Source organism: Lygodium microphyllum, chromosome 24 (assembly GCF_053477565.2).
Source record: "Lygodium microphyllum isolate KBCC chromosome 24, Lygodium_microphyllum_v1.1.10, whole genome shotgun sequence".
Taxonomy (NCBI): domain Eukaryota; kingdom Viridiplantae; phylum Streptophyta; class Polypodiopsida; order Schizaeales; family Lygodiaceae; genus Lygodium; species Lygodium microphyllum.
In genome coordinates, this window is record NC_141158.1 from 39,328,089 (window position 1) to 39,341,837 (window position 13,749).

Genomic DNA, 13,749 nt, shown 5'->3' on the forward strand with positions numbered 1-13,749 from the left:
AAGTATCTAAGAACTTTCCTGAGGGACGGTTTGCCGCTTGCAAGTCCTGTCCATACTTATAAGCACCACACTTTGAACATGACTCCATAGTTTCATACTCTCCTCTAAAAAGCACACAATCATTAACACATGCATGGATAATGTTATAGTCCCTGCCAAGCTTTCATAAAATATGTCTGCATTATCACGATACTCAGGCATGGTATTTCTAAGTGGTAATATATAATACTTTAGTAACTTAAAAAAGAAATCATAAAACACCTTGAAAAAGTAAAATTGTTTTTTATAACGGTGCCAAAATGAAATCAACAATGCATATATAGAAGGTACCTGAACAACTCCGTCACACTTGCATTGCTCCATCCATATTTTACTTCCACACTTAGAAGTACAAGAAGTGTCTTCAGGCAAGATACTCGACACCCATCATATAATGGTATGGATGCTTCCTCTCTGAGTGGATTAGATGTCTCGACATCCTTGGGCATCAATGCATTGATCATTGCCTCTATCTGAGGCTCCAAGATTATAGGAAAGTCTGAAAGGCCACATGTCGCCTCTGCTATTGTCGGTATAGGCTAGGTTATGCCTTCCAGGTGGTGGATTGACTCAGGCATTCCATCCATTGCATGCCCATGAACTCTTCTAACTATCCCCAATAGATGCATTCCTCCTTCAAATGAGGCATCACCTCCCTATATAAATTTTATGGCCACGTCTAATGTTTTTTTATATGATATTCAATTAGTTTGTGAATATAAGGCATGATTATACACACTTTTCTTATTGTTTGCTCAAAGTCTGAGATTGCATGATCAATGATCTCTGATTGAAATTTGTTGAAGGATTTTACATGTTCTATAGACAAGTGATGCTTTCGTCTATTTGTCAGCTTGCATTGAGAGCAAGGACACAGGACATGTTGATTAAGATACATCTGAGATCTTGAACACTATCAAAAGAATAGATCTAGAGCATGTCTATGGTGGCTTGAAAAGATAGAGTGAACTCATGAAGACGTAGAGTTGAAGATAGAATATCACACAAGTGAATTAGGTTCCAAGATTTAGACGTGGACTCAAAAACACAATCTTGTGTGGTTGGACAATGACGCAAACTCACAACTGAAAGGACAAAAGTACGATCATATTAGATTACTCATCATGCAAGTACAATGCTTTATAGTAGTTGGGTTGTCCCACTCTCCTCATCATGCATATGGGATTCAGGACATCTCTTCCTAGAGCATACATCATTTTTCATTTCTCAGCAATCCCCCTCAAATGATGAGTTCCTACACTTGTTGGCTATCACCCCCCTACATGATAACATGGCTCGGGAGACTAGCTCATAGGTAGCCTAGTCACGTTAAATCTTGAAACTTTACATCTTTAGTAAGGCTTTTTTTTTACAAAGAAAATCCACTAAGAGAAACACAAAATCCACTATGGGAAATATAATTTCTTCAAAACAATTTCTCAGAGTTATTGTTGATTGCGGAAGCATAATCATTTTCTTCTTCTCTTTCATTCATGAACTAATTCTAGTGGTTACCATTCTGCATTTTTTGTGCTTTTTTACGGGGAAAACATTCATTGGCTACATGGCTACATGGCCAGTCTTACCACAATAATGATATGTCATCTGATCTTTGTTGTCAGTTTTGAATCCTCGACCTCTTTCTTTGGGTCTAGTAGCTCCTTTAGTGTATAAGAGATTTTCCCTAGATGATGAGACACCATCTTTTGCATTCTTGTTCTTCTTTTTATTCTCTTCATGAAGAAGAGAGTGTTCAATATCTTTAAGTGAGAGACTTGGAACATTACTTAGGGTGGACATAAGATTCGCACATGGATCCTTATTTACACTTGTAAGCACTATGTCTATTGCTTCATCTTCATCAATATCCTTCTTAAGAGTTGTAAGCTAAGTTTTTAAGCTCTTGAACTTGTTAATGTATATAGTCATGGAAGCATTGTCTTTTCTATCTAGTTTCTAAATTGCATGAGTAATTTTACCTTTGAATTATTTGATTGGGTACCAAACATCTTGTCAAGTTCTTCCCAAACAGTTGTAGCATCTCTGATGCTAGAGATATGATGTAGCATATTATCACTTAGTCCCTAGGAAATGATTCCTAGAGCCTTGTTGTTCATCTTTTTCCACTTCTTTGTCTGGAGCTGGTCTTCTTCAACAAAACTGTCTTCATCATCTTCCTTCTTGCTATCTGCATCATTCTCAAATAGGTCCCACAAGTCCTTTCACATAAGGTGGTACATGGTCTTCTCCTTCCAGGTATGAAAGCCTTCTCCATTGAACTTGGCTATTTGCTCAAGTTTAGACACTTTGAAGGAGGTCCTACAATGAGTGTACTCCAAGAGTGTCTATCCTTTTACAATGACATTGAAGCTTACAAGAAATTTAATTAGTTGGGCATTCCACATTAAAATTCTTCGTGCATGGCTATGGTGGCTTAAAGAGATAGAGTGAACTCATGAAGACATAGAGTTGAAGATAAAATGTCACACAAGTAAATTAGGTTCCAAGATTGAGACTTAGACTCATAAATACAGTCTTGTGTCATTGGACAATGATTCAAACTCACAATTGAAAGGAAAAAAGTACCATCATATTACATTACTCATCTTGCAAGTACAATACTTTATAGTAGTTGGGTTGTTCTACTCTCCTCACTATGCATATGGGATTCATGACATCTCTTCCTAGAGAACATCATTTGTCCTTTCTCAACAAACATCACGACTATCATCGTTTTCCATTTTGTCTACGTTACGACAAACAATTATTTTTTGTTCTCATTCTCTCTTTTTTTCTTAATTTGTTTAAGAAAGGATTTCTTCTCTTGTAACTCAACAAAATTAACCTCAACTAAAGTCTTGGTTTTCTCCCCCTTTCTTTGTTTCTCCCCTTTTCTTTGCATATTTCTTTGCGCTCTTCGCTTTATGTTTTCTTTCCCTTCTCTTTCTTTCTCTCTCTCTCTTTCTTTGTAGCCCCTCTCTTTGTTTCTCTCCAATCCCTCATATTTTCTCACTCATTCTCCTCTCACCCTCCCTCTCTATATCTCTCTCTCTTTTCCCATTTCTTTGTTATCTTTCATATTTATACTCTCTCTCTTGTTCTCTCTTCCTTTTCCTTTCTTCTTCTCCCTCTCTCAATTCCTCTCTTTCTTTCTCAATGCACCTCATTCTCAAGAAAAACAAACAAAAAAATGAAGAAATAACAAGAACAAACCAAGAGGAGATTGATTGTTTATCTCCTCTTCGCGACAAACCCTCTCTTTGTTTCTCTCCACCGCCTCGTGTTTTCTCACTCATTATCATGTTTCCCTTCCTCTCTCTCGCTCTCTCTCTATCTCTCTCTCTCTCTTTCTTTGTTATCTTTCATGCTCTCTCTCTCTCTCTCTCTCTCTCTCTCGTTCTCTCTTCCTTTTCCTCTCTCATTTCCTCTCTTTCTCCCTTAGTGCACATCATTCTCAAGAAATACAAAGAACAAAAATAAACCAAGAGGAGGATGGATTGTTCGTATTCTCTTCACAACATCCCCTCATTTTTTCTTTATGAGGGATATAGTCTGAAGGTGACCACATGCTTTCTCTATTATCATATCTAGATTTTGTATACAATAGCTAATCTAGTCATTTTGATGTATATTAAAAAAATATATAGTATAGCATGGTCACATAGGCAATATTTTTAAGTTGAGCATATTGGCAAAATGTGCTTCATAATAGGCTATGGTGTTATGTTGAAGTTCGAGCAAGAGAGTTGACGACAGACTACATATTTGAATATTGTAGTAGATGAGATGGAGTATTTTAAAAACTTCAAAAGTGTTATCTTAGTGGATTATTGCAGCTTCTCCATGATTATTTTTAATGTACAATGGATTAAAGTGGTATTGTAAGGAGTTAGGGCAACCATTCGGCGAGGTCCATCTCGATTTCTAGAGATAGACTCCAAGAAAATATGGAATTATCTGTGCGACACATTTTTCTTGAGATGTCATTATGAACAGGTTCATGATCTTTTTTGGTAATTGTTTCATGGCACGAAACAGTCACAAATGCTAATTTATTCATTATGATACACTTATATGTGATATTGAATACATAATCTTCTATGCAAATCCACAATAACCTCATTGGTGGTATATTGTACTATCAACACCTCGGAGCACTCGAGTGGATTATGAAAGCAATATCCCCAATGTGGACAAGGAGAGTATCCAGGTAGAGGGATCGATGTTGCGAGGGGGTGGAGTGCAAGGAGAGCTTGGAATGTGTGGAGGAGACAATCATAAGTAATGTAGACAAAGAGACATGAGGCCAAGAAATTTTTAAGAATAAAGTGGACTCCTCTTTATATAGAGACCTATATATAGAGCTTTAAATGTATGCCAAGCTATGCCAAGAGCTCGACATGGAGTTGTAGGGATGATCCTATTTACGTCTCCTTGCTCAATTCATTGATAATTCACTTTTAAGAGTACTTTAGTATATGGATTTTAATTAATATCATTTTCTACAAAGTTATGTTATCATGCTTTACCTAAATCCTTATATTGATTATGCTAACATCATTTTCTAACTATGAATGTTATCCTTGATAATATCCAAAGAGCAGGATGAGTCAAGGGATGATAGCTCAAGAGCTATAGGAAATCTTGATGTGTATATCTCCAGATTAGATGGCTTGCTTTAGATATATGATAGACTAGAAGTTTTCTTGGTCATCGTCTAGTCGTTTTGCGTGGTCTACCTTAGTATACTCTGATAGTTTGATCTCCAATAGGAAGAGTTGACCCTCTATATTTGGTCTTGAATTTGTCACACCTGTAGTAGAGAAGTCTACTCCCCTGACTCCTGGTTTCACTTAGTCATCCCTAGTAGGTGGCACTCCTATGGGTGGTAGTCTGAGAGATACCACCCTTGTAGATATGCCAGATCAACATCAGAGGGCTCCTTGTTGTGCCCAAAAATGTGGTCGTAGATGGGAGAGGGAACACCGGAGATGTACCCCAACAGGGTACGGATACCTCTGGTTGAGAAAACATGTGCTATGATCATTAATAATGAGGGGAGGAGGGTGATGGCTCGCATGAGAGAGTTGTGCCACCAAGTATTTAGGCACAATGTTTTAGACCATTGGAAAAATATATTAGAGGGTAGTAAGGACTATATGGTAGCATACTTGCACAAGGATTTTTCAATACCTATGGTGGTAGAGAGGTTTTCCACATGATGGATAATGGATTATATGCATGCATACATGTCATATTGATAATTAGATGTACGTAAGGAAATCAAGAGTGGCACTTCAAAGCCCACGTGGTTGGATGCAAAGAGGCAAAGACTTGAGGAGGAGGCCACGGATTCTCCATGATGATAGTGACAACAACAAGAGACAGCAAGGGCATGATTGGAGGTAGGGGTCATGCATCATTTGGGAAGTGGTGGCCATGGAAGTTATTTGGATGATTTTGTAAGTTTTCGTTTAGTTGTTCTCACTTTCTTATTTGAAATACCACTTGTAATAATGATCTTATTTCTAACAATTCTACTTTATCTTCTTTGCAACACTCCATCACAAACCATGATCCTACAAGTTTGGAGACTCAGTATGCAGAGAGCCATGATCTCACTACACTCATTGATAGATTGTATACTCATAACGGCATAGTAAGTCTTGACTCTTTCTTATTTTCAATCATTAGTTTTTTTGTGATCCATTTTATATTTTGGGTTAATATTTGGTTGTTTATATTATAGAATCCGTTCGATGCTCCATTGCATTAGGACAAGCTCTTGGATGGCGAGGAGCTATAGAAGACACTTGGATTCATGGAGTACACATCCTTTCCTTTTTTGGTCATGTGATCCATGCAGTCTCTTTCCATGTAGCCTTTCTTAGATATCTTTCTCAGCCTTTGTATGGACTTACATTTTGTGATATTTTTAGACACATTTTCCTATTTGTTTTGGACTCTTATCTCTATGGTTCCATGTAATTTGATGAGTTTCCATCATCGAACTTGTACTTATTTGAACATTAAATCAAGGAATCTTCTTTTCCAACATGTCATAGTGTACATGTCTCGATCACGATTGTGCACTCAATTTATAATTGCTTTATGGAACATTGTTCAGCACATGATGGTGCTTGAAGGTGGCAAAGCATCATACTATCTTTTTTTTTCTCTATAAACAGCACTATTAGCATCCCTAGTTTACTGTATGCATCACTTTCAATGTCAGTACATGCATCGAAAAGCGCCACTGTTTTGTGGTGCTAAGTAGCGATACAAATAGTGACACTAATAGCAATGGATTTGTAGAGATATGTATACCAATATTTTTAGTGATGACACGGTATCGGAGTGTTTGCGGTCAAAAGTCTACCACAGGGGTAAGAGATAGCAGGATGAAGGGATATTCAAGGAGTGGAGTAGACGGAAGAGAAGGGGTTGAAAGAAAGAGAAGATATGAAAGCATACTCACAAAAAGAAATAGAAGACATAGAGTAATACTCAGAGAATTGAAGCTTGTCAATCTATTTCTCCATTATGAGAAGACAAATCTCTTGTACACAAAAACATGCACAAAATAATACCTTCCTCTATGCGACCACCAATCTCATGCTTCTATTGACTTCGAAAGGGGGGTAAAATACCAGCACCCTTGGTGAGAATTCTGTCACATCACTCCTTCTTCATCTCCCACTTCAGAGTGTTGTTCACTACCTGAAAACAGGGATCGCAACACGCGCGATTTCGTTCATCTCTCTTTTTACATAAAATCCTCACAGATGATTGAAAGCTACATGCTTTCTCTTGCATGTCATGTATTGCGCGATTGAAAGAGAGAGAAATTCGTGTATTGCTGCGTGGAGGAGAGGAGCTGCAAGGCTAAAGGGGAGTCGTGAGGATCGGATTTCGAGAGGCCGTGGAGGTGAGGAGCCGAAGGGCTTGATCTACTGTGCCTCTGCCAACATCTGAAGCCGTCGTGACAGGTCGAAGACCGCCGTGAAGGGAGAGGGACAAAATTGGCTGCCAACTAGCATCGTCAAACCATCTTCTTCCTCCACGTGTCGAAATCACGACCCCTAGAAGCTTTAGAAGTATCTTGGGAAGCTTCAAAAGCCCCCTTAGGAAGCCCCCCTTCTTGTGGGCTTCCATAAGCTCTTCTAAGTGGATGCTATACCCCCCCTCCCCCCCCCCCCCCCCCCCCCCCGCGTGTTTTATTCCACTAAGCCCTTTTCACCCCCTTATAACTCTTTTAACCCTTTTCAACCCCCCTTATAACTCTTTTTTTTTTCCCACAACTCCCTAAGCTTTCTTCTTAATCCCCCGTATCCCCATTATTATTTTTTCCCCCCTGAACCTAAAAATCCAAAACATCATCATGGCCTCGGATGATATCCCGTAAGGGAAAAGTAGTCGTGAGATAAACGATAGGGAGGGAAAGTAGAGGGAGTGAAAAGAGGGAGTGAAGGAGGAAGAGTGGGAAAAGATAAAAGATAGGGAGGGAAAGTAGAGGGAGTGAAAAGAAGGAGTGAAGGAGGAAGAGTGGAAAAAAGATAAAAGAAAGGGAAGGAAGGAGAATAAGTACCTTCTATTCCTTCTACCCCAAGTCAAAATCCTCCAAGGGTTCTTGTGGTTGCAAAACCACACTCACCCATAATCTTTTTTTTCAAAGAGACGGTGGAATTCCAGAAGAAAGTGAAAAAGGCTATCTCACATTCGAACTACGATGCCGCCCAAGAAGGTCCAAGGTGTAGCTGCGGGAGGGTCATCTCCCGGTATCCATGTGGATATCTCACCCCAAAACCAGGTTTTTCTTCTTGGCTTTAATTCGGTTTTAAGTTAATCATGCAAAGAAAAATTGTTAAGGATAGGATATATTTGTTCGAGTTATTTGTAACGAAGGAGTTTAGCTTATGAATGACAATGTATAGAACGTCTTAGTTTTCTTCAAATTGCATCAAGCATTATAAATTACGAGCAAGATTATCCATTTACTATAGTAGTATGTTGTAGTTAAATCCTAAGGTGTAGAAATTATATCTTGCACCATTAGTCTTATTACTTTCGCAACGAATCATTGTAAATGGTTAAATTCATGAAAGGTTTCTTTCGATGCTCAAATTACTAGGAAGTTATCTTTGCTAATTGCACATCTTAGCAAGGCAAATGTTGTTATTTGGCATGAGTTCATCTGTAAGAAAAACGGAAGTTAAAATTAAGTTGTATTGACTGGAAAGTAAATTGTCACAAGGATAGCAAAACCGTGACAAGACGATTAATATTACCTTCCAAAAGATAACTAAACCAATCTAAACATAGAAACATTCATACCCTAAGCACTTGACTACTTTTCCTTACTGTAGGGACAATAAATTCGTAAAGATAAGGAACTAGGGTTTGTCCCTAAGGTTCTTAAAAGAAGAAACCCTAGGCCTGACATACATCAGCTTAAAGGATCTAACTAGATTATTCCATCGCAGGACTTGCGCAACAAGTATGAAATCATTTAGTCTTGTGATTGATTCACAAGGAGAAAGGGTAAAAACCCTCATCAAGGTTGGCAGATCCCTACGCAAGTTATCTTGCAAAAAGATGTATTTTTGGATATCCTTCTAAATAAGGCAAGTTGTAAACCGAAAATTAGCATATCTAAGAAACGTTAGGGTTAACCAAGTTGGGTATGCCCTACACCGGAATGTAAAAGATATTGCCAATTTACAAGACACCTTGGGAATGAGTGCTGATACACTCAAAAAGGAAATAACACTTCCTTAGCAGTTTGCCAAACAACTGGGTTGATTAATGAAAATGTTTGTGCTTGCTAGAGATTTTAGGGCTCTGTTTGAATTATGAATTACAAATTGAATGAGTACCTATACTTCAGGTTAAAGGCCTGAAGGAAGAGGCAGTTTCAGTTACCCCCGACTACCTACCTAACCCTAACCAAGGGGGTTGTTGACCGCGCTGGGAACGTGGACCGAACCCGCCGTGAGAGGTCTCTCCATTGAGTTCTACTTGGAGCAGGAGGACACTTGGGTGCCAGGGGGGGCTCTGGCCGTAAATCCCTCGCCTTCTGGGTTCTGCACAAGAGGCTAACATGACTCGGGATTGGATCTCGAGGCCCGCATACTAGTTTATGGGCGGAAGCTTGGAATAGTGATCCCTGGGGATTACTGGATAGCCTTCGGGCGGATTATGGACAAGCCTATGGGTGGAACTCCTTGTATTTCAAAGATAAAATGATGAAATGTTAAAAGAACTTGCTTGATATTGTTTTTCTATGTCACGTGATAAGATTACGTGAAGGAACTAGTGCTTAACAGGGTTAATTAAAGAAACTGATTGTTATATGTCAAATTAATGTGTTAGATAATTACATAACTAAAACAAACCGAGGAAAGTGCGGAGGATGGGCCATGGGTCCGTTCTACGGTTGGGTGGTCCTGGTTAGCTGGGAACTTTTCTCAAAAATCTCGAAGAACAGCAGGACGATCATCATCATCAAAATGAATAACGAGAACGATGACCTAGAGTTACGTCTTACCCGATTTATGCTGTTTTAGGGGAACGGAATGGGACTATGCCTTATGGCAGAGAGGTTGAGCTTTGCATCCCTCTTGTTTCCCATTCTCCTTGAACCAAGTGCAGTGTGAATTCGCTTCGGACCTGGCGTTTCTGCATAAAGTAGTTCGCTCAGGTCTGACGCTAGTTGCTGTTAGCTAATGACCAATCAGGAAAACCCTAATTCCTGTCGATCCTAAGTGGGAACGGTCAGGATACTTCCACTACGTGGCAGACGCGGAAAGACCTAGATCGCAAAACCTGTAACATTCCATGGGAGTGTCGGGTGGAGTTTTCTAGACATCCTTTCCGATGGACTGCTAAGACGTGTCCTGGATGATACTAGTAGGGCACGTTATAGTTGGTATCAGAGCCGACCAGTAACGGAATTGCTTTTATAAAATCTCAATTAAATAAAGAAATTGCTGCTATCCAAACATTTCCTTACCTTCAATGCTGTCTTGCAAAGTTATGAAGCGTGGAACAAATTTTTGGTATTTCGGGTCATGTTTATGACTGCAATGCATTCTCCGCTTTATAGACAAAGAATTGGGATGATGAACATCCGGAAGCAGATTTATAATCCATCATCTTTATACATAGAACGAAGATGGACGGGGTCTTCAGTAATCTACTATATAGCCGCCCATCGGTTTGCTTATCTACAGACCAACCTAAAAAGGATCAAGTGGTTGGAAGACTTGAAAGTCGTGAAGCTGTTCATTTTTGTGGAAGCTCACGTAAATTCGACTTTACATATTCAAGGTCGGAGGGTTGAAATGAACTCATATGTATATGAGGAAGTAACCCGTGTAATCCCAGCCGATAGGATTAAAGTGTTGAGCCGCCATGAGAAGTATGGATTCCAACGGAAAGGGTATCCTGAACTTCCAATGAATTATTGATTCCTAAAGATCCATGACCCAAAACCCTACTATTACACAGTTCCTGTAGACAAATGCAATACAACGTTGTTCTCCCCAAACTGAATGTAATGATTGGATTATCATCACACGAAACGTTGTATAAGGCTATGCCCATGTAAATACAAATAAAGACTTCTTTTATCAATATCTGGCTGTGCATAAGAGATGTTAAAAAGTTAAGTAGCTACATTGTTTACGAGATAGCTGAACTAAAAATAAAAAATAAGCTAACGTCGATTATCATATAATAACGTTAAGAAAACTTTTGTCCAGGCACAACCCCAGGTACAGGTTCCAAATTTGCCCCCTATATAGTGACCCAGGAGAAGAAGTTCCTCCTCAAGCAGATAAAGCCACCCGAGTTCGACGGGAGAGGCAGATTCGTCCAGGCTGATGCTAAAATTTGAATTGAATCCATGGAGGATTACTTTGAAGCAGCTGGTACTGCACCTACCAATCAGGCCATGCTCGCCAAGTTAAAACTCACCGGCGAAGCCAGACTTTGGTGGAAGCAATGGTGCAGGGATCAAGGGACTTCAGAGGGGTCCGTTACCTAGGAGAAGTTGAAGAAAGCCGTGCAGGGAAGATATTTACCACCTGCATATCGTACGCAGAAAATGAATGAGTTCTACGAACTAAAACAGCTAGGACTCACTCTTGACGCATACTACTCTAAATTCGTCTCACTTTTAAAGTATGCGCCACAGATGGACATGACGCAACACGTGTCCAAATTTTGTGCGGGCTTAAATCCACCCATAAATACCTGTCTCGAATCTATGCGTCCATCAGATCTTCAGGATGCACTTATTCGAGCGGCGCCTATAATTCAGGAGGTGCAAGCTAGACCAAGGGGTAACAAAACTTGGTCCTATAGTGACCCGAACAGAGGAGCATTCAGACCTCAAATGAAGAGAGTTCAAGGTCACAATCAGGGACAAAGGAAGAAGGCAAGGACAAATAACGTCAACAACTTTGTTCCTACTCAAAGTAATGGCCGAAACCTCCGTTGTTTCCACTGCAACGAACTCGGTCACTTCAAGAGGCAATGTCCCAAGCTCAGTGGAGGACATCGCCAAACGCCTTTCCAAGGAGTAGGCCGCGGTCAAGGAGCCATTACACGTGGAAGAGGAAGAACCGCTTGCATTGCAAATAGGCAAAGATGCGAAGAAGAAGAAGAGGAAGATCCAACTATGGAGGCAGAATTTGAAAGAGCGATAGTCCATGCTGCTTTACAGAAGAAAGGGCCGAATCGCCAGTTCTCGGTAATTCAGACACTGTCGGACTATCAAGGTAAAGGTTTCAAAACCTTGATTGATTGTAGCAGTACACATTCCTTTATCTCACCAGCATGTGCAAAAAGTTTAGGAATAACCACAGTAGAAGCACCTACCCTGCTTGTGGAGTTGGCAAACGGTTGTGAGGTAACTTGTACCAGGCAAACTGCTAAGGTGGAATTCTTTCTAGGAGGAAAGAAGACTTTAGTCAAATTCAGAGTCATGAATTTAGGTATCCATGAGTGTCTACTCGGGATGGATTGGCTTAAGCCTAATGACGCCCACATTCATTGTGGAAAGGGTCAAGTTTCCTTTCGAAACTCTGAAAGGGAATTTGTCATAACTCAAGGTGAGGCAGGAGTGCCAAGAATCCAATTATCCAAAGTATCTCGGATCATAAAAGGAGTTAGAAAAGGATTACCCGTTTACCTAATCAAACTCAACAAGTTAGATCAAAAGCAAGAGTCTCATGAAGGACCTTCTTGGCTAAAGGAATACGCTGACGTATTCCTTGAGGAATTGATTGAACTTCTGCCTCAAAGAGAAGTAGATCATGAGATTAGGCTGGTGCCTGGAGCTGCACCAATTGCAAAGAGACCTTATAGAATGTCCATACCGGAAGTAATTGAGTTGAAGGAACAACTCAAGAAACTGTTAGATCAGGGTTACATCCGGCCTAGCAACTCACCGTGGGGAGCTCCAGTACTATTCCAGAAAAAGAAAGATGGGACACTTCGACTATGTATTGATTACCGAGGGCTGAATCAATCAACAGTCAAGAATAAGTATCCTATTCCTAGAATAGATGAGCTTCTTGATCGTCTTCAAGGTGCAAAGATCTTCTCCAAGATTCATCTCAGGTCAGGTTACTATCAAATAAGGATCAAGGAAGAAGATATTCCAAAGATGGCCTTCAATACAAGATATGGGCACTTTGAGTTCCTGGTTATGTCATTCGGGCTTACAAATGCACCTGCCACCTTCAATAGATTAATTCAAGATATCTTTAGACCATATCTTGATGATTTCGTGCTTGTCTTCTTCAATGACACTTTAGTCTATTCTAAACAGGAAGAAGATCATGAACCTCAACTTCGGATTGTCCTTGAGACAATGAGGTCTCATAAGTTGTATACAAAAATGAAGAAGTGTGCATTCTTCAAGCGTCGGATTGAATATCTGGGATTCATAGTATCATCAGAAGGAATATCAGTAGACCCAGCCAAGGTCAAAGATGTGCTTGAATGGCCAATACGAGTATTCGTCAAAGAGATACGTAGCTTTCTTGGATTGACACGATGGTATAGGGTCTTCATAAAAAACTATGCTTTGATTGCAGCACCTCTTACAGATTTACTAAAGAAGCAGACTTCCATTACATGGTCAACTTCCGAACAAAATAGCTTCGACAAATTGAAGCAAAGTTTGGTATCAGCACCTATTCTAAAACTTCTTGACCTCAATAAGGAGTTCGAGGTAGTAACTGATGCTAGCATTCTTGCCTTGGGGTGTGTACTTATGCAGGAAGGTCATCCAGTAGCATACTCTTCAAGGAAATTGAAGAGTCATGAAAAGAATTATGCCACGCATGATCTAGAATTACTAGCTGTCATCCATGCTCTAAAGCTTTGGAGACACTACCTGTTGGGTAACAAGTTTACGCTAGTAACCGATCATAAGAGTCTCAAATGGATTTTTACCCAGAACGAGCTCAACATGAGGTAACGTCGGTGGATTGAAGTATTGGAGGAATATGATTTTGAAATCAAGTACCGACCAGGGAAGGAGAATGTAGTTGCCGATGCACTCAGTCGCAAGGGATTCCTAAATTCCCTAATCTTGCAGAATCCATCAACGGCCAGATCTCTGGCTACAAAGGTATCTATGCCAAACAACCCTATATTTGAACTAGCTAGAGAGGAAGCATGCCATGATTTGCCCTA